We start from the raw sequence: 6,000 nt of genomic DNA on the forward strand, positions 1-6,000 counted from the left end.
GCCAGCTTGCCACCTTCATAATAATAATAATAGTAATAATAATGATGATGATGATGATAACCCTTTCTTCTCTAGGCACAAGACCCAAAAATTTTGAGGGAAGGGGCTAGTCAATTGCATCAACCCCAGTGTTCAACTGGTACTTATTTCATCAATCCCAAACAGCTGAAAGACAAAGCTGACTTCAGTAGAATTTGAACTCAGAATGTAAAGATGAATGAAATTTTTACTATTTTTATTAAGACATAGTTTGTCTAGGGCTACATTATTCAAAGAACTCTTCCTCTTGACAGGGATTTGGCTAATATTTGTAGCAGGGAGTGGCTGCATACAAAATTCCTTATTGATTCTTTGAAGTGTAGTGTTGTCATTTAATTCTGGGTTATCCATACCAAACAGACTTATCAAAAATGTTCCAGTTGTGACTATATCACTTTTTTCCTTCTTTCAGCACTTGGAAACTGATTTATGCCAATTGGCTCATAGAAGAAACTGCAAGCCTATTTGGTATTAGAAGTAGCAATATCGTAAACTTTTGACCTGAATATAGCAAATGCTGATGTTTTTGTTGTACACACACACATGTACACGCGCACACAGGGGGAGAATTTACAAAAAAACAAAAGACGAAGACAGGTGGTGTAGACAACAAACAGATATATTAGTATAACGATCAGGAAGTGAAAAAGTCTTTAATGTGTTGAGCCTACGCTGTTCCACAGAAATGAACACAGAAACAAACAAGGAGAGAAAATAAAGAGTGTGTAGAATATAAAAGGTCAGAGTTCAAACCATCCTGTATACACAAACTTATTAATACTTTCAATACTACAAAGCTTAGGTTTTATACCAACTCCCCCATGCAATTTCCTCCCACCCGGTGCAACCTGTCGGCTCCAGCACATCCCGCTTTCCTATATGTGCGTGTATATGCGTATGTGTGTGTGTATGTATATGTATGTGCACATATGTGTACGTATATGTACATATATATATATATATATGTGCGTGTGTGTGTGTGTGGGTGTGTGTATGTGCATATATGTTTCCCTGCATTTTCCTCCTATATATACAAATTTTGTCTCCCATACATGACTTCTTTTCCCTAAATATTTCTTCTCCTACACCCATGTCCTTCCTATATAGTCTCTTTACTTCCCTATATCTATACCCTTTCACATTTCTAACTCGGATGTTGAACGCACACCGCCAAACTCCACTTCCCACCCTTCCATTTTCAGTCCCCCCCGCCCGCCCCTACGTGGGCACTTTAACACACACTTCTAACTTTCAACACCTTCATCTCATGTTAAATTATATTTTTATCTTATTTTACTTTATTTTTATTTTTACTTTTATTCTACTTCCATTATTCTCATTTTCATTTTCATCCCTTACCTTAACTCTTATAATTTTTATATTTCATTTCTAACTATTACATTGTATTTCTTATTTTATACTGTATTTCTTACTTTTATTTCTAATTTTTACCCTTACCCTCATTCTTACCCCTAACTTATCGCTTTACATCTCTATATATGTTTATTTACTTACCTATGGATCCACTTTTGACTATACGAGCGTCCGTGTACGTGTGTATACGCATACATACATATGCGCGCGCACATATGTACATGCATATTTTGATATCTTATAGCTATACCCATATGTCTCTGTGTGTGTGTGTAGGTGTATATGTGCACGCGCATACGTACACACAGCCGTGTGTGCGTGCACATATGGACGCGATCCCTTACATACGCTCCTATATACATCCTTTAATATCTTATACCTAGACCTGGAAGCGTGGGCATATGCGTGTGTGTATGTGGGGATGGGCGCGCGTATGTACATGTGAGTGTGTACACGTATAGTGTCCGTGTATACATGCGGATATTCTGTTGTATGTATGTGTGTGTACGCACGTGCGTGTGGGTGTGTGTGTGTTTATATACATGTTTACACGCGAGTGCGTGTGTATGCTTATAGGCTTGGAGGCGTATATGTACGCGTGTATATGGGTGTATGTATCCATGTTGGTATGTATGTACTAGAAGTCCAAATAATTCAAGGAACCAGATTAAACGCTCAACAGCTCTGATTTACAACGCATTAGGTCCCCAGACGAAACTGTTGATTTACTGACAATTCTACAAACTAATTTTATCAATCTCCTGACCACCATGCTTGGTCCGTAACCTCTATACATCCCTTATCTTTATATTTCTTTATTTTGTTACATTTTTATCATGTTTTTTACTTTTATTTCTATTTCTATTTTTACTTTATAACCTTATGCTTTACATTTATTATATTTCTTTATATTTCTTTATATTCTTTATACCCCCTTTACATCTCCTTATATCTCTTTATATCTTTATGCTCTACATTTTTATATTTTTCTATACTTACACTTTTTATACATTTTTTATCCCTCGTCCTGAATTCTCGCGCCTCCATCTTAACGTATATACATGTATTTATTTATTTACATTACTTCAACATCCAATTTTCCTCATCCTACATTGAGAGAAGAAAGAGATGGACGCTTCAATTCTATGCTGCTGCCGCATTATGTCGTACGCGAATGGGAGGATTTGCATCCCCAACCAAGAATTTTTGATGTAACACATGTCCTTGTGGAAGCTGTTGTGCGCGGCTGAAGAAGGCCACAGACATACATTATGCATTGTTATAAATCTGTCTAATAAAGGCCCGAAACATATGTACCGCTGAATCCTTCGCATCATGTTTTTATTTTGATCAATTTATATATATATATATATATATATATATATATAATATATATATATATATATATATATATTATATATATATATATATATATATATATATATAATATATATATATATATATATATATATTATCATCATCATCATCATTATTTAACACTCGTTTTCTATGCTGGCTTTTTTGAATGCTTTGATCAGAGCTGGTAAGCTGGAAAGCTGTATCAGGCTGCAGTTGTCTGTTTTTGCTTGATTTCTACAGCTGGATGCCCTTCCTAATGCCAACCACTTTACAGAGTATACTGGGTGTCTTACATGTCACTGGTACAGGTGTCTTTTTATGTCACCGTATGTCACCACCATGGGTACCTTTTATGTGTTACCTGAAGGAGTACCCTTTTATGTATGTATGTATGTATGTATGTACGTATGTGTGTGTGTGTTTGTATGTGTGTGTAAACATATTTGTATGTATATATACACGTGTGTGTGTTTATGTTTGCATATATGTATGTATATATGTGTGTGTGTGTGTATGTCTTTTGATTATTTTATCTGTTTTTCCATACTAGCATGGGTCGCATGAATACATATTATTGAGACGTTGCTTTACAGCAGGATACTTTTCCTGTCGCAAACCATTGCCTGTTTTTCAAGTAAGGGACTTTTTTTTGTATTCCACCCATTTGTGAAAGCACAAAACTTGTGACTGATTTGTTAACTGGAAATTGACAACAGAATTCATTGTTTGTAGCAAAGCCCAAACAGTAAATATTCATGAAATCATATGTGCACACACATACACACTCTCACACACATGCACACTCTCACACACATGCACACTCTTACACACATACAAGATGGGCTTCATAGAGTTTCCCCATACCAAATTTACTCATAAGGCATTGGTTAGCCCCCCCCCCCCAAAAAAAAAACAATTCTTTGAAATGAAAGATGGTGGTCTCCCAGATCAGAGGCTATTAGCAAGCCTGAATAGGTAATTAATTAATTTTATCTTAGGCACAGTTTTTGTAACAGTGAGAGTAACTCATTGTAGAGTGGAGAATGGTTTTTGGCAGTTGGGTTCAGCTTAGCAAACTTCTCTGTGTAATCATTCAAACCGGTCCATTTCTTGATGAATGAATGAGCTTGGAGGTTGTCATGTCAGGAGCAGAATCCTCCTGGTTATTAACTTCAATGTTAATTTTCTTTTTCTTGTATTGCTTTTATGACATTCTTAAAGTGATTCAGCTGTCCCCTTCTTGTTCAGTTCCCCTCTCTCTGCTGACTGTAGAGAATTTGCTGGGGGGGGGGTCACCTGACTGCTATTTCAAGCATACATCCTGTTTATCGAAAGCAATTTTCGAAATGGTTACTTCAATGCTCTCTTTACTCTTTTACTTGTTTCAGTCATTTGACTGTGGCCGTGCTGGAGCACTGCCTTTTAGTCAAGCAAATCGACCCCAGGGCTTATTCGTTGTAAGTCTAGTACTTATTAAATCAGTCTCTTTTGCCGACCCGCTGAGTTATGGGGACATAAACACACCAGCATTGGTTGTCAAGCGATGGTCGGGAGACACACACAGACACACAAACATGTATACAAGCTGTGATATATGGCCTGTAATTGCTCCACTGAACTCATTTCCCTATACCTCGACCGCATCCTGTCCCCCCTAGTCGCAGCCCTCCCATATACACGACACCAACCACGCCCTCCGTCTCTTCAATTCCTTTTCCTTCCCTTCCAGCCCCTCACACCTCCTCTTCACATTAGATGTAAAATCCCTGTACACTGTGATTCCCCACAATGACGGTCTCCTAGCCCTCCAACACTTCGTCGACCGTCGTCCCGACCCCACCCCTAGCACCCCCACCCTCCTCCGCTTGGCTGAGCTCGTCCTCACCCTCAACTGCTTCACGTTCGCCGGGGAAACGTACCAACAGGTGTCCGGGGTTGCGATGGGAACTAGGATGGGCCCCAATTTCGCCAATCTCTTTCTTGGCTACATTGAGGCCCAAGTATTCTCCCAGTTCTCCGGGCCGACCCCCGAACTATACGGTTGCTATATAGACGACTGCATAGGTGCCACCTCCCTTTCCCGCGAACTCCTCTGCCAATTCATCTCTTTCCTTTCCAACTTTCACCCGTCTCTTCAATTCATCTCCACCATCTCCAATACCTCTGTCAACTTCCTTGACATCTCTCTCCGTATCGACCACCCCTCCAACTCTCTCACCACCTCCGCCTTCTTTAAACCTACGGATTCCCACCTCTATCTCAACTTCTCCTCCTCCCACCCCTTCCACACCAAACGAGCCATCCCCTACTCCCAGTTCCTCCGCCTCCGACGTTTGTGCAGCCGCGACCAGGATTTCGAGACCCAATCTCAATACCTGGCCCGCCTGTTCAGACTCCGAGGTTACCCACCCATACTCATCTCTAATGCTCTCACCCGCGCCCGACGCATCGACCGCACCACCGCCCTGTCTCCTTCCCCCCCCCCCAACCGCACCCCCTTCCCCCTCCTTTTCCACCCCTCTACCCTACCCCTTCGTCGCAAGATACTACGTGCCTTCCGTCGCCTCCAGCTTGATCCCACAACCCGCCCCATTTTCCCTAACCCACCCCTGTCCTCCTTCAAACGAGCCCATAATCTACGGGACCTCCTGGTCCACAGTACCCTCTCTCCTTCCCCCTCAGCCCCACACGGATCATTCCCTTGCTCTAGATCCCGTTGCAACACTTGCCCCTTCATCACCAACACCACTGCTGTCACCGGCTTCAACCGGCGCACTGTACGTATTAGGCACTCTTTTACGTGCACCTCGTCTGGCCTCATTTACTGCATTAAATGCAACCTATGCGGGATGCTGTATGTAGGACAGACGGGACGCCGGTTGTCCGATCGATTCACAGAACATTTGAGGGACGTTCGCCTACACTCCCTTTCTCCTATCGCACGCCACTTCCGCTCGGCCAGCCATTCCCTAGATGACATCTCAGTGTTTGGTCTCGCCCCCCACAATGGCCGTCCTCTTTCTAGGCTCCACTTGGAGCAACGCTACATCTTCACCCTACAAACCACTACCCCACACGGACTTAACACAGCCCCCTCCTCCTAGGTTTTTTTTTTTTTTCTTTCGGATATACACCCCCCCACACACACACCTACCTACATCCCACACGCCTGTTCAAACACACATACGGATACACATCTACGTACACGCATTCATACATCTAATCACA

At 41.7% G+C, this 6,000-nt stretch overlaps 1 protein-coding gene across 3 annotated transcripts in view; it reads left to right on the forward strand.

The window, feature by feature from the left end:
- LOC115229435 (uncharacterized protein DDB_G0283357-like) overlaps positions 1–6,000 on the forward strand; it is a 114,445-nt gene that overhangs the window by 41,026 nt on the left and 67,419 nt on the right. The window lies entirely within an intron of this gene.

The sequence above is a fragment of the Octopus sinensis genome, linkage group LG2 (assembly GCF_006345805.1).
Source record: "Octopus sinensis linkage group LG2, ASM634580v1, whole genome shotgun sequence".
Classification (NCBI taxonomy): Eukaryota; Metazoa; Mollusca; class Cephalopoda; order Octopoda; family Octopodidae; genus Octopus; species Octopus sinensis.